Raw genomic sequence first — 16,013 nt, forward strand, 5'->3', positions numbered from 1 at the left:
TGTACAAGTGAAAATTGCCTTCCTAACATATAACTTTCCCTTACCTAAACATTAACATCTAACCTTAAATGAATCGTTAACACTTACTGGCCCCCTAATTCCACACTACAAACCCTAACATCACCCTTAACACTTAACCCCAAAAATCCTATCTCTGGACCTAACCCGTTAAATTTAAATCACCCTCCCTGGTTTAACCATTAAACCAATGAGCTCCTTATCCTAACCATAACCTAATCCATACTCTAAGCTTTAATAAGTAACCTTTTTCGTTGCCACATACTCATCCTATACCAGCAGCCTCTGCTTCAGTTGAATGCAAGTCTCACCCTGGAAACATGCCACTCTGAGGTTTTAGTGCCGAAATAACCTGCTTTGAGATCCTAGAAGAAGGAGGAAAAATTGAACATCTCTTACAGTGCTTCCTACATAGTCCACATCTTTCTCTCACTTTGACTGGTGCCCTCTACTTATTTGTGGGTTTCTGCAACAAATGTGGCCGTACATAACTAAATCAGCTAGGCAGGAGCATGTGAATATATAGCGATGTATGCATTTTCTGGGGAATTGCAAATCACACAGTACAGTTGGTGCCCCATAGCAGAAGTCAGATGCTGTACATAAACATATGCATGTAGGGCAGGAGCAGAACCTTCCATATTGCCAAAACTTTCCTTAGAACCAGTACCTTCAATACATTTGTTTTTCGGCGATCACATGACTATTATCTCTGTCTTTCTCTATGTTAATATCTTAGGCTGTGGGTAGAAAAAAGCACTGAGGGTACATTACTTCAGGTTTTTGGTCAGCACAATAGCATCTCCTGCTAGTGCTAACTGCCAGCAGAGAGTGCAGTGGAGCTGACAGCGATTCTACTCAGTATGGAAGTGGACAACTTCTCCTATAGTGGCTGCATGACTACATACATTGAACTCCAAATGTGTAAAGAGTGACAGTTGTGTACATTTTTTTCCATAGGCATATTACAGCATTGTCACACATAGGCAGGAAGTCACCCAGGACTGTTGTTTGGCAGGGTCACCAGGTAAAAAACTAGACAAAGAGAGGGATTTGAAGAATGGGCTTTTCAGCATAAGCCAAATGTTTGTTTTTGACCAAACTTGCACTTTAGAAGTAATGTTTCTTCAGAGAACCTTAAGAACATAGAGAAACCATTGCTGACTTCTCATTCTGCAACAGTTACATGGCTGTCATACCAATAACACTGATCATGCCAAGTCACTGATTTATAGCAAGTATGCAGATCAGGACTTTCCGACTCTCCTGGTCTGTGTATTTTTCCAAATCAGTTACTCAGAAATTATGGAATCTAGTGGGTAAACCTAAATAGCGAGGAAACCAACATTTCATTAGAAGGTCAGCAATGGAAATTCATGGATTTTCATTAGGAAATGTTTACATTAAAATTCTGGTTGAAAAGAATTGTAAATTCTATTAAGTGTTCGATTCGAATGCATGTTCGACTCGAACATCGTGTGTTCGGTCGTTCGCCGAATTACGAACGGTATGGGCCATTCGTGCCAAATTCGAGTGGCGCGTCACAGCCCATAATTCACTGCGGCATCGCAGTGCATTGCTGGCTGATGATTGGCCAAGCATGCACTATGACCCGCATGCTTGGCCAATCACAGCGCTGTGTATACAGAGAACTGTAATTGGCCAAAGCCAAGGAGGCTTTGGCCAATTATGGCTCAGGGGGTTTAGTACACGCCTCACACTATATAAGGCCGCCTCCATGGCGGCCTTGTGTAGTGTGTTGCAGTGGAGACTGGAGAGAGATAGATAGACAGAGAGACAGTGTCATTTGATTTAAGTTAGATAGAGTAGGCAGGTTGAGTCAGTTAGCTGCACTTACAGTGTATTGTGTATATATATATATGCATCCCAGGTGTTGTGTGTGTGTGTATATATATATATATATATATATATATATATATATATATATATATACTGTATTCAGTTTAGCTAGATCCTCTTCTTCTCTTCCTAATATACTGACAGGCAGGCAGGTGTTTTTACAGTATTTCCAGTTAGTGTACTGTGTACCCTGCACAGTTGCACCTACAGTATAGCTACCTGAAGCCAGGTGCTTGTGTGGGCTCTTGACGTATTTCCAGTTACTGTACTGTGTACCCTGCACAGTTTCGCCTACAGTATAACTACCTGAAGCCAGGTGCTTGTGTGTGCTCTTGACGTATTTCCAGTTACTGTACTGTGTACCCTGCACAGTTGCACCTACAGTATAACTACCTGAAGCCAGGTGCTTGTGCAGGCTCTTGACATATTTCCAGTTACTGTACTGTGTACCCTGCACAGTTGCACCTACAGTATAGCTACCTGAAGCCAGGTGCTTGTGTGGGCTCTTGACGTATTTCCAGTTACTGTACTGTGTACCCTGCACAGTTGCACCTACAGTATAACTACCTGAAGCCAGGTGCTTGTGCAGGTTCTTGACATATTTCCAGTTACTGTACTGTGTACCCTGCACAGTTGCACCTACAGTATAGCTACCTGAAGACAAGTGCAGGTGTTCTCATACTAATAATACTACAGGCAGGCAGTTGATTCCGCTAGCTGCAGTATAATCGGTATATATACATCTCAGTTTTGTGCAGCTACATCTCACTGCAGGCCAATAGTATGTCTGGAAGGCCAACAAGGAGAGGCAGACAGTCACAAGCCAATAAACGAGGGCAAGCAGGCTCTGTGCCTAGAGGCAACAGTGCTGGTCGTGGACACGGTGCATCCTCATCAGCACGTGGCTGTGGGACACGCTTGGCCTTTTTTTCGGCAGCTGGCCATGTTGAGCCGCAACATGCGGAAGACTTGGTCAAGTGGACGAACAATCCGTCCTCATCCTCCTCATCCTCTCTCACCCAGGCTCAGGGTACTTTGTCTGGCAAAGCATCTGCCAACGCGGCCTCTTCCCTCGGCTCAATGGCATCACTGACTCCTTCCCTAGCCCCACCATGTCCTCCTGAAGAGTCCCCCGAACTGTTTGACCACAGTGTTGGGTACATGCTCCAGGATGCCCAGCGTTTTGAAGGCTCCGATGATGGTACTCAGCTAGAGGAAGGCAGTAACGTGCGTCCAGACAGAGGGGGTGCCCAAGAAGGGCAGCAATCTGGCAGTCATGTTCCCCCTGCTTCAGCATACTGCCAGGTTTGCTCCAGTGATGAGGAGGGAGGGGATGATGAGGTCACTGACTCCACGTGGGTGCCTGATAGGAGAGAGGAGGAAGCATATCACCAACGAGGCAGGATGCCCTCCAGGGGCCAGCCTAAGGGCAGCACACTGACTGCATCACATCGCAGAACTCCGCATGTGCAGGGCGCTGCTGTCTCTGCGCGTTATTCCAAAAGTTCTTTGGTGTGGGCCTTTTTTGAGATGAGTGCATCAGAACCCACCGCTGCTATTTGCAACATATGTCTCAAGCGTATCTCGTGTGGCCAAAACATCTCCCACTTGGGCACCACATGCTTGACCAGACATATGTTGACCTGCCATGTAGTTCATTGGCCAGCGTACCTAAAAAACCCACACCAAAGAACAAAGAGGACCTCTCCTTGCTCCTCACCAGCTGGGATCTCCAACCCCACTATACCTTCAGTCCTCTCTGAGACCTGAATGAGAATGAAGGTGTAGAATTAAGTGTGTCACAGCCAAGTACTTGCGGGCAATCTGCTATCAGTACACCGACGTCAGATTGTACCAGGCAAATTTCCCTGCCCCAGCTTATGCACCGCAGAAAGAAGTTCGCTCCCAGCCATCCACATGCCCAGCGGTTGAATGCTAGCTTGGCAAAATTGCTAGCACTTCAACTGCTACCTTTTCAGTTGGTAGACTCTGCCCCCTTCCGTGAGTTTGTGGAATGTGCAGTTCCTCAGTGGCAGGTTCCCAAACGCCACTTTTTGTCATGGAAGGCAATTCCGTCTCTCTACCGGCATGTGGAAGGCAATGTCTTGGCTTCGCTAGACAGGGCGGTCAGCGGTAAGGTGCATATTACCGCTGACTCGTGGTCCAGCAGGCATCGACAGGGACGTTACCTAAGTTTCACGGCGCATTGGGTAACTCTGCTGGCAGCTGGGAAGGATGCAGGACAAGGTGCACTAGTGTTGGAGGTTGTTCCGCCACCACGCCTCCAAAATGCCACTACTGGTGATTCTGACACACCTCTCTTCTCCACCCCCTCCTCTTCTTCTTCCTCCATGGCCTCTTCCTGTGCTTTGTCCTCGGAACCAGCTGTGCTCTGTAGGCGTTCAAGGGGCTACGCAAGTACGCAGGCCAAAAGATGCCATGCGGTGCTTGAGCTGGTGTGCTTGGGGGACAGGAGCCATACTGGGGAAGAGATTCTGTCAGCTCTGCAGGGGCAGGTTCAGAGGTGGTTGACGCCACGCCAACTTAAGCCAGGAATGGTGTTTTGAGACAATGGCACCAACCTCCTCTCCGCCCTCCGACAGGGAAAACTGACCCATGTGCCCTGTTTGGCTCACGTCCTTAACTTGGTGGTGCAGCGGTTCTTGGGCAGGTACCCGGGCTTACAGGATGTCCTGAGGCAGGCCAGGAAAGTCTGCGTGCATTTCCGCCAGTCATATAATGCCAGTGCTCGACTGGCAGACCTCCAAAAGGAATTTAACCTGCCCAAGGACCGTCTAATCTGTGACATGCCCACCAGGTGGAACTCAACGTTGGCCATGCTGCAGTGGCTGCACACGCAGCAGAAGGCCATCAATGAGTACCTGTGTGACTATGGCACCAGGACAGGGTCAGGGGAGCTTGTTTTTTTTTCCCTCACGCCAGTGGGCCATGATCAGGGATGCATGCACTGTCCTGTCACTATTTGAGGAGGCCACGAGGATGGTGAGCAGTGACAGTGCATGCATCAGTGACACTGTCCCCCTTGTCCACCTGTTGGAGCACACGCTGTGTGGGATAATGGACAGGGCACTTGAGGCAGAACAGAGGCAGGAAGAGGAGGACTTCCTTAGCACTCAAGGCCCCCTTTATCCAGACAGTGTTCCTGTGTGCCCGCCAATCACACAGGAAGAGGACGAGGAGGATTGGAGGTGGAGCCTGGCACTTAGCATCAGCAGCAGTCTTTAAGGGATCATTTACAGTCCCAAGAAACCCATGGACTTGTACGTAGCTGGGAGGAGGTGGCTGCGGATCATGTCGTCCTTAGTGACCCAGAGGACTCCGGACCGAATGCCTCAGCAAACCTACGCTGCATGGCCTCCCTGATCCTGCAAAGCCTGCGGAAGGATCCTCGTTTTCTTGGTATCAAGGAGAGGGATCGTTACTGGCTGGCAACCCTCCTTGATCTACGTTACCAGAGTAAGGTTGCAGACCTTATCTTGACGTTGCAGAGGGAGCAGAGGATGAAACATCTTCGGGAGGCTTTGCAGAAAGGTCTGTGCAACACGTTCCAGAGACTGGGAGGTTACAAACGCCTGTTCCTGGACAACGTGTTGCCGAGGCTTCGGTCAGTCAAAGAAGGAGCGGTGGAGAAGGTGGCAGTCTGACCGATGCGTTCAGACAATTTTTTAGTCCACAGCCCCAAGGTATGATTGGTTCCAGCAACCATCGCCAGCGTCTGTTTTACATGGTGCAGGAATACCTAGGGGCAAGATCTGACTTGGACACCTTTCCTACCGAAAATCCTCTGGGTTACTGGGTCTTGAGGATGGATCACTGGCCAGAGCTTGCACAGTATGCAATTGAGCTACTGGCCTGTCCTGCATCCAGCGTTCTTTTGGGAACGCACATTCAGTGCTGCTGGAGGCTTTGTAACCGATCACAGGGTGCGCCTGTCCACCGACTCAGTCGATCGACTGACCTTCATAAAAATGAATCAGTCTTGGATCACCACCAAGATACCAAGCACCTGATGCTGATGTAACCGAATACATTTTTTTGAAATGTCAGATCCCTTCAAGACTGCCTATGCTGATGCTGAGTGACTATCCTGTTATGCTGAGTGACTATCCTCTTCCTCCTCAATGATCATGCTGATAGCTTGTAAGAATATTTTTGTTTCTGGGCGCCGCCACCAGTGGCTAAGGCCCAATTTTTCAGCCCCTGTTTAACAGGGGCGTGTAATTACAATTTTTGATGCAATTCTTTGCAGCAGGGCTCGTTCCTGCGCTCCAACTAGAGTATCTGTGAGGGGTTGCAGTGTTGTGGCACCAGCACCAGTGCCTGAGGCCCAATTTTTCAGCCCCTGTTTAACAGGGGCGTGTAATTACAATTTTTGATGCAATTCTTTGTAGCAGGGCTCGTTCCTGTGCTCCAAGTAGAGTATCAGTGAGGGGTTGCAGTGTTGTGGCACCAGTGCCTAAGGCCCAATTTTTCAACCCCTGTTTAACAGGGGCGTGTAATTACAATTTTTGATGCAATGCTTTGCAGCAGGGCTCGTTCCTGCGCTCCAACTAGAGTATCTGTGAGGGGTTGCAGTGTTGTGGCACCAGTACCAGTGCCTAAGGCCCAATTTTTCTGTCCCTGTTCAACAGGGACATGTAATTACAATTCTTGATCTAATATTTCACAGAAGGGCCCTTTCCAGCTCCCACCAAGAGTAACTGTGAGGACTTAGTGTTGTGGCACCAGTACCACCACCACCACCAAAGGCCCAATTTTTCTGTCCCTGTTCAACAGGTGCATGTAATTACAATTCTTGATCTAATATTTCACAGCAGGGCCCGTTCCAGCGCCCACCAAGAGTAACTGTGAGGACTTACAGTGTTGTGGCACCACCACCACCACCAAAGGCCCAATTTTTCTGCCCCTGTTCAACAGGTGCATGTAATTACAATTCTTGATCTAATATTTCACAGCAGGGCCCGTTCCAGCGTCCACCAAGAGTAACTGTGAGGACTTACAGTGTTGTGGCACCAGCACCATCACCAAAGGCCCAATTTTTCTGCCCCTGTTCAACAGGGGCATGTAATTACAATTCTTGATCTAATATTATACAGCAGGGCCCTGTGAGGGCTTACAGTGTTGTGGCAACACCAACACCTAAGGCCACAATTTCTGCAGAGTATATAGGGCAGGCCCCTACTTTCAAACATCCTACTTACAAACGACTCCAACTTGCAAATGAAAGGAGACAACAGGAAGTGAGATGAAATCTACCCCTAGGAAGGAAAATTCTTTCTTGTAAGAGTTAATATGGGAAAAACGTTTCTCCTTTCCACTGATGCTTTATCACCAATCCTTGTTTCACTAAAAACCCCAAATTTTCTAAAAACATTTGTCATTGGGACAGAAAGTGAGGTGAAATTTTCTGAAGAGGAGCACAGACAGCAAAACAAATGTCACAGGGGTAATAACCCTTCACCATGTGTTCCAAAAAGCTTAAAAATAGATTTTTTGGCTGGAGCTACACTTTAAAAATGTACCAGTTCAAAATTACAAATAGATTCTACTTAACAACAAACCTACAGTCCCTGTGTTGTTTGCACCGCCTGTATACTGCTGTTCAGAGTATATAGGGCCTGGGGACCCCACGCCTTTCCTTTTTTTAATTTGGGTGTGGGGTTCCCCTTAATATCCATACAAGACCCAAAGGGCCTGGTAATGGACTTGGGGGGGGGTACCCATGCCGTTTGTCTGACTGATTTTCATCCATATTGTCGGGACCCAACATTACATTAAAGCCGCAGGCAGTTTTAAATGGCTTTTATTCCTTTAAAAATGTCATTTTGTGCAGGGACTGTTCTAAGCATGGGAAACACGCGCCACTTTACAGGCATACTATAGACACCCCCCAGGTACGATATTTAAAGGAATATTTCACTTTTTTTTTTTCACTTTAAGCATTATTAAAATCACTGCTCCCGAAAAAACGGCCATTTTTAAAACTTTTTTTTGCATTGATACATGTCCCCTGGGGCAGGACCCGGGTCCCCAAACCCTGTTTAGGACAATACCATGCAAATTAGCCTTTGAAATTAGCATTTTCGGTCCGTTCGCAGGTTCTGGTGCGAACCGAACCCAGGGGTGTTCGGCTCATCCCTACTATTGAGTAAGTCAGACAAAAGGATTTTTGATGGAGATAATACTTTGTGAAATTAAATACAAAATTCATAAGAGATACAGTACAGATCGGAGCTACAATAACTCCTACAGATCAGTGAATTTGCCCTATAGGCTTATGGTGTGTGGTGATTAATAGCACTTTCTTACTTTATGCAAAGGAGGTGGGGTGCATGAGTTTACCTTCCCTTCATGTACCACATCCTCAAATGAAAACAAGCAACCTCTTACATAGCAGTAGATATAACCATCAGCATGCACTAAAGGACTCTTTAACTCAATCCTTCTTCTATGAAATAACCATGAACCTTTTGCTATCTAGAACTGCTTTTTAAGTGTTCCTACATCCATAGGGATACTGTGCATCATCCATTACAGCTCACTCAATCTTTACTCTTAGCCCGAACATATTCATTTGTTGCCAGAAGCAGGTGTTAGGGAATAATGTTCCACTCACTAAGCTAGTTACAGTGTAACATGATGGATATGGTGTTTTCATGTATTCCGCATCTTGCATAGAGTATTTTCTTACATAATCAAGCAAGCATTGCCCCAGCACTACTTTAGTGAAACAATAATTTTGATAGATAAGGATGAATTCACAACACACTGAAAATTTCTGATCATCCACCTTTTACCAAATATAATTTATAACCCAGTATAAATCAACAATGCATGCATAAGTTGGCTTTCTCTGCTGCGTTCTGAATCCATTCAATAGAGGCTCAGATGTGTGAAATTTGGAACCGCATGCGTCCAAGACAAGTCAGAAACTTTTTCAAGCAGCTTGCAAAACCTTCTTTACCCCCTCCATTCCAGGCACTTTTACCCCCTTCCTGCCCAGGCCAATTTTCAGTTTTCAGCGCTGTCGCATTTTGGATGACAATTGTGCGGTCATCAACACTGTACCCATATGAAATTTCTATCATTTTTTTCACGCAAATAGAGATTTCTTTCGGTGGTATTTAATCATCACTGGGATTTTTATTTTTTTGCTAAATAAACAGGCCAAAAATGTTGAAAAAAACACGCCTTTCTCCGTTTCTGTTATGCAATTTTGCAAACAAATAATTTTTTTCTGCTACATTTCATTATACATTTTTACAATACCCCAAATCAGTGTATATTATTTAGTCTGTAGTAAAGTTATAGAGTCCACAAATGATGGTATACGTACAGTTGTGTTTAAAAGTTTACATACCCTGGCAGAATTTTATGGTTTCTTGGCCATTTTTCAGAAAATATGAATGATAACACAAAAACTTTTCTTTCAGGGATGGTTAGTGTTTGATTGAAGCCATTTATTATCAATCAACTGTGTTTACTCTTTTTAAATCATAATCACAACAGAAACTACCCAAATGACCCTGATTAAAAGTTTAATACTCTGTTGATTTTGGCCTGATAACATGCACACAAGTTGACACAAAGGGGTTTGAATGGCTATTAAAGGTAACCAGCCTCACCTGTGATCTGTTTGCTTGTAATTAGTGTGTGTGTGTCTAAAAGGTCAATGAGTTTCTGGACTCCTGACGGACCCTTGCATCTTTCATCTAGTGCTGCACTGACGTTTCTGGATTCTGAGTCATGGGGAAAGTAAAAGAATTGTCAAAGGATCTGTGGGAAAAGGTAGTTGAACTGTATAAAACAAGAAAGAGATATAAAAAGATATCCAAGGAATTGAGAATACCAATCGGCAGTGTTCAAACTCTAATCAAGAAGTGGAAAATGAGAGGTTCTGTTGAAACCAAACCACAGTCAGGTAGACCAACTAAAATTTCAGCCACAACTGCCAGGAAAATTGTTCGGGATACAAAGAAAAACCCACAAATAACTTCAGGTGAAATACAGGACTTTCTGAAAACACATGGTGTGTCTGTTTCAAGATGCTTAATGAGGAGGCACTTGAAGAAAGATGGGCTGCATGGTCGAGTCGCCAGAAGAAATTAATTACTATGCAAATGCCACAAAGTATCAATACGCCAAACAGTACAGAGAAAAGCCTCAAACCTTCTGGCACAAAGTCATTTGGAGTGATGAGACCAAAATTGAGCTTTTTGGCCACAACCATAAACGCTTCATTTGGATAGGAGTCAACAAGGCCTATGATGAAAGGTACACCATTCCTGCTGTGAAACACGGAGGTGGATCGCTGATGTTTTGGGGATGTGTGAACTACGAAGTCACAGGAAATTTGGTCAAAATTGATGGCAAGATGAATGCAGTATGTTATCAAAAAATACTGGAGGAACATTTGCATTCATCAGTCAGGAAGCTGCGTATGGGACGTACTTGGACATTCCAACATGACAATGATCCAAAACAAAAATGCCAAGTTGACCTGTAATTGGCTACAAAAGAATAAAATGAAGGTTCTGGAGTGGCCATCTCAGTCTCCTGACCTCAATATCATTGAGCCACTCTGGGGAGATCTCAAACGTGCAGTTCATGTAAGACAGCCCAACAATTTACAGGAACTGGAGGCTTTTTGCTAGGAGGAATGGCTTTAGCATCAGCTTTACCATCTGAGAAGATAAAGAGCCTCACCCACAAATACCACAAAAAACTTCAAGCAGTCATTGATGTTAAAGGGGGCAATACACGGGATTAAGAACTGGGGTATGTAAACTTTTAAACAGGGTCATTTTGGGTAGTTTCTGTTGTGATTATGATCTAAAAAGGGTAAACACAGTTAACTGATAATAAATGTCTTCAGCCAAACACTAACCATAAGTGAAAGAAAAGTTTTCGTGTTATCATTCATATTCTCTAAAAAATGGCCAAGAAATCATAAATTCTGCCAGGGTATGTAAACTTATGAGCACAACTGTGTGTGTGTATGTGTATATATATATATATATATATATATATATATATATATATATATATATATATATATATGTATTTATTTATTTATTTTACATACTGTCACCAGTGCAGTACAGCGTCATCATATAACTGACGTAGCGATGACCAGAGACACTGACTGGTGACAGTATGTAAAAAAAAAAAAAAAAAATCATAATTTGTTTTTCTTTTTTTTTTTAATCTTTTTTCTTTTCCTTTTTAATACTGTGACCAGAGCAATACAGTGTTACCATAATAACACTGTACCACTTTGGAGAGTTGATCAGATTTTTTTTTTTTCATACTATACTTGCTTATAGCAGTGAATTTCACTGCTTTAAAGCGTAACTCCCCTTTTGTTGAGAAAAAAACATTCCCCTCTGGGTGATCTATGTACATTACAAGGTTTTTAATGCATGCGATGCATACTAACACATTGTGACAGACTTACCTTAAAACAAAGCCTTCCAGCCGCGTGCTATCACTGTTGTCTGTCCTTCCCTCTTTACCCAGGCTTCCTTCCAGGTTCACACTCTCCGGTCATTTTAATGGCCAGGCCGCGATGACGTCACTCCCATGCATGTTCATGGGAGTCATGGTCATGGCAAAGCACTCTCAATGGACAGTGTACACCAGTGTGCCATCCATTCAGAGCGCTCTGCACATGTGCCAGTGACATCACCAGCTGTTACAAATGTAAATATATCCTAAACGATACATGTTTAAGAGACATTCTCTGTACCAACAGGTAATCTTTATTATAGGCTTACCTGTATATACAAGTCATAAAGCAGAGTTACTACCAATTTAAAGCAGGTCAAATGCAGGTCATCAGAAGGGCAATTGCAGGTCAAATGCACCTGTCAAAGAATTCTGAATGATCTCAGAAGCGTCTCAAACTGATGCTTTCCACACATGTCCTTATGGCCTTCATCTTAGTGCATTTATACCATCAAATAACCCCTGTGAATTTTGTTTATAGCAGGCCATAAATTATGCCACATGTTATCTAAAGGTTTATGCATGTTGAAATAAGAATATAAATCATAATTGCAAAGTGAACTTATGGTGGGACTTTTGTGGCTTAACTTGTCTTAAGAGCCGGTTCACACCAGTGCGATGTCAGACATTGCATGTGATTCGAACCGCACTGCTGTGCAGATCACATGTGATGACTGTGCAATGTGAATTCAACCATACAGCTTGTATGGCTGAATTCGCATCGCATTTGGACCAAAATCGTGGAAAGACTCTTTTTTTTTTTTTGTCCGTACCAGAATCGGATCGGTGTTCACACCCATCCGATCCGATTCCTGTCCGAATTCACAGTTCGTATTGCGATATGCGAACTGATCTGGGTTGTCATTAACTTTGTATTGACACCTGCAGTTCGCATAGGGAAGTGTGAACTGCCTGCGAGTTCTATGCAATGCCGGAATGGGCACTGGAATCGCGCTGGTTCCCGCATTGCATATGTGTGAAATGGCACTAAATGACTTGCTTTTTCATGTTTGACGATGAACCATATATAAAGTATTATGCTACAATCAATTATGGCTATTAATTGGATTTAAGCTGTCATTATTATAGAGTAGGTTAGAATACAAAAATTCCAATTGTATACCATGTGTGATGCAAGCAATTTTTATGCTTGAGTGCGATCCATTGTATCTTTTAGTTACATAAGCTTAAAGTAAATCTATCAGCGTCCAATCTAATGCAAGTACCTTTGATAATCCAATGATTTTTTATGATTTCAATGACAAACTATTCAAATAGTAGTCAAATAAACCCTTCATAAGAGTTAATTGAATATATTTAGGTGGTTGAAATAAAAAATATAGAGACAACTTGATTAGGAGCAGAGTGCTTTGTATCTACTGGTGGGTCATGTTGGATGGTCTGCCTTTATATAATGTGCATCTTAAATTTAGGGGCTTTTCAAGGTGTGCAAAAGTTGATTACAGGATCAACAAAGGTTCTTTATACCTGCACTTTGCAAGTGTTGTTACTTGGAAACTTTGATGTGTCTGACAGGTTCACTTTAGGGCTAAGAACACACAACCAATTTTTTGTAGATCACACTTCTAAAATCACTAGTATTAGTATTAATTGCTAATCATCACACAATGCACCAATGTGTGTGAGTAATCACTACTGCAAGCTACTAGATGTATTTTGTGTGCTGATGTAGTTAGCGACCACTAATACTAGCGATTAACCTGCAGAAGTTTTAGTGACATGATCTTGTTTCTACAAATTGCTGTGTGCTCCTAGCCTAAAATGTCTAAACATCCATGTGCTGTGTAATAAATGCACAACGGGAACTCTTTCTTGGTAAGGTTGTTTATCGTAGATGTTGGATGCTTGACTGTTTTCAGTGGAAACATTTGAATCTAGTAGCTGTATTAGCTGTCATTATGATGAAACAGAAATTTCAAGTGCTGGAAATTTGACGAGGAGCAATGAACCTGGTAGAAAAGGGGTTAAAGATCCACACAGGTTTTGCTGCTGCTGGAAATGGCTTTGAGTCTGCTTTCTTGACACTGCCTAAATGACAGCAGCTGAGCAGTAAAATGCGCCGGTCCATCGTGCAGAATGAACATTACACTTCAGTTGACTAAATGCCCGAGGGTTTCAGCCTAGTTTAATGTGCCGTTACATAAGCCACACAGGTCTGGCCTTCATCATCTGTGAATATGTCAGGGAATGTCAAGAAAATTATTATTCCCCCTCTTTTAGATTTTTATCTACAATGAATAGACCACTATTATGTAAGAGCCTTTTGGGCACAGTCCTGTTGTACAAGAGCAGTCTGCATTCAGTGCATGGAATTTTATTTTTAAACACGTGTGTTCTCTGCCTCATCTCCTGTAGTCCAGTGATATGACTTGCATGCTGACCACAGTACAAACCTATGTCTGGACAATAGAAAATGTGCAGTACGTAGCAGCAATTGTTTTGGAAAGTGCTTCTTAGAGGGAAAAAAAAGTGACAACTTCTTAGAATGGAGTTGACTTTTTTTTTTTCCACTGCGGTTCTGATGACAGATCTGTGAAGCGTTCAGTAGAGATTTCATTAAAGCTGATAAGAAAGTAGAGAAGGGATATTGGATTATAAGAAGAGAATGGTGCAGTAAGTTGATGCACTGCATGGAAATATTAAGTGTGAATCTGCAGAGAAGAGACTTTGTTCAGATGTTGTATAGAATGCAATGGGATTTCTGCTATATATAGCTCTTTTTAAAATAAAGATTGCATGCTATGTGTTATAGAAATGTACACTAAATCCTCATACACACGATCGGATTTTCCAAGGGGAAATGTGTGATGTCAGGCTGTTGGCGGAAAATCCAATCGTGTGTATGCTCCATCGGACAATTGTTGGCCAACTTTCTGTGGACGAATGTTGGATGGCAGGTTTATAAATTTTCCGCAGACAAATGTCTGTTGTTGGATTTTCCGAGTCCATCAGACAAAAGTCCAAAGTACAAACACGCATGCTCGGAAGCAAGAACGAACCAGAAGCGGTCGCTCTTGTAAACTAACGTTTGTAATGGAGAATTAACATTCGTGACATGGCAAATTATGAAATTTCCAAATACAGCGCATATTCTTTTCTTCTTTAATGGGATAATAATGAAGCTGCTTTGCTGGTGATACTGATGGAGTTATTGCAAACAAATTTTCAAAGGCTTTTTTATTTTCCTAGTGATATCAGGAATAATATTATTATGGTTTTTTTTTTTTATTTGGGCAAGTTACCACAACACCATTATCCCATAGTTTTTAAGATCAAAGATACAACTATGTTGGTGTCCCTTGTCAATTTTACATTGTATTTTTTAAATGTAACTGCCTACTCCCAAACTGTCATTTGAAGTAAAACACATAGCTAGGTATTATTCTACACAATTTTTTTATTGTGCATTAAAAAAAGAAAACAAATAAAATTAGACATGCTATCTCCCAATAGAACTTAACCAAAAAGTGCATTCTATGCATCCAAAAATATAGAAAATTTACAAAATCAAATCATTATTCAACCAAAAAAGTAATGTCAAAGTGCAAAATGAAAAGTGCGAATCAACACTCACCAAACTTCTGCTAACACGAAATTAGCAGAAAGAGCCCAAAGGGTGGCACTAAAGAGCTGAAAAATAACGTAGTACGTCACTACATTCGTAATTGTTGGTCAACAATTGTGTGGCTGTGTGTATGCAAGACAAGTTTGGGCCAACGCGCTTCGGACAAAATTCCACAGTTTTGTTGGCCAACAATCCGATCGTGTGTATGAGGCTTTAGGAGTTTCCAATGGATTTCCACAATGGTACAGTTTTCCACATATACCCTTTGTCAATTCACTCAGAACAGAGACCAGTCACTAGTGGTGTACCACAAGGCTCTGTACTGGGTCCTGTTCTATTTAACCTATGTGTAAGTGATATAACTAAATGTTTGTTGGGCAAAGTATGTCTTTTTGCTGATGACACAAAGGCGCGTAATCGAGTTGATATCCCTGATTGATATGATTTGGCATTGCCGGAAGATTGGAAGTTCAATGTTTCTAAACGTAAAATAATGCACCTAAGGAAAAAGAATCCCTTGAGAGAGTACAACGTCGGGGGTACAGTGTTAACCAGCACTACAGAAGAAAAAGCTTCTGGGGTAGATGATTGCAAAATGAGCAAACAGTATGACCAGGCAGTGGGAAAAGCAAATAAAATTCTAGGATGCATCACTAGAGGGATCACCAGCAGGAGAAATGAGGTTCAGGTTCCTCTCGATCAGTGGTTTTCCACTCCTGTCCTCAGGGCCCACTAACAGGCCAGATTTTAAGTATTACCTTGGGGAGATGCAGACTAGAATACTGCAATCACTGAGCAGCAAATGATATCACCTGTGATGTATTTCAGTTATCTTGCAAACCTGGCCTGTTAGTGGATCCTGAGGAAGGGAGTTGAGAACCACTGCTCCATATAGATATTTAGTGAGATCTCATTTAGAATACTGTGTCCAATTCTGGAGACCTCACTTACAAATAGAAATTGATAAGATAAAACAAGTATAGAGACGTGTAACAAAAACGGTGAAAGGTCTGGGGGACAA

At 42.8% G+C, this 16,013-nt stretch overlaps 1 protein-coding gene across 2 annotated transcripts in view; it reads left to right on the top strand.

Moving 5' to 3' along the window:
• The window catches only part of ARHGEF9 (Cdc42 guanine nucleotide exchange factor 9), a 653,254-nt gene that overhangs the window by 515,778 nt on the left and 121,463 nt on the right, over positions 1-16,013 (top strand). The window lies entirely within an intron of this gene.

This window comes from Aquarana catesbeiana, linkage group LG09, assembly GCF_042186555.1.
Source record: "Aquarana catesbeiana isolate 2022-GZ linkage group LG09, ASM4218655v1, whole genome shotgun sequence".
Taxonomy (NCBI): domain Eukaryota; kingdom Metazoa; phylum Chordata; class Amphibia; order Anura; family Ranidae; genus Aquarana; species Aquarana catesbeiana.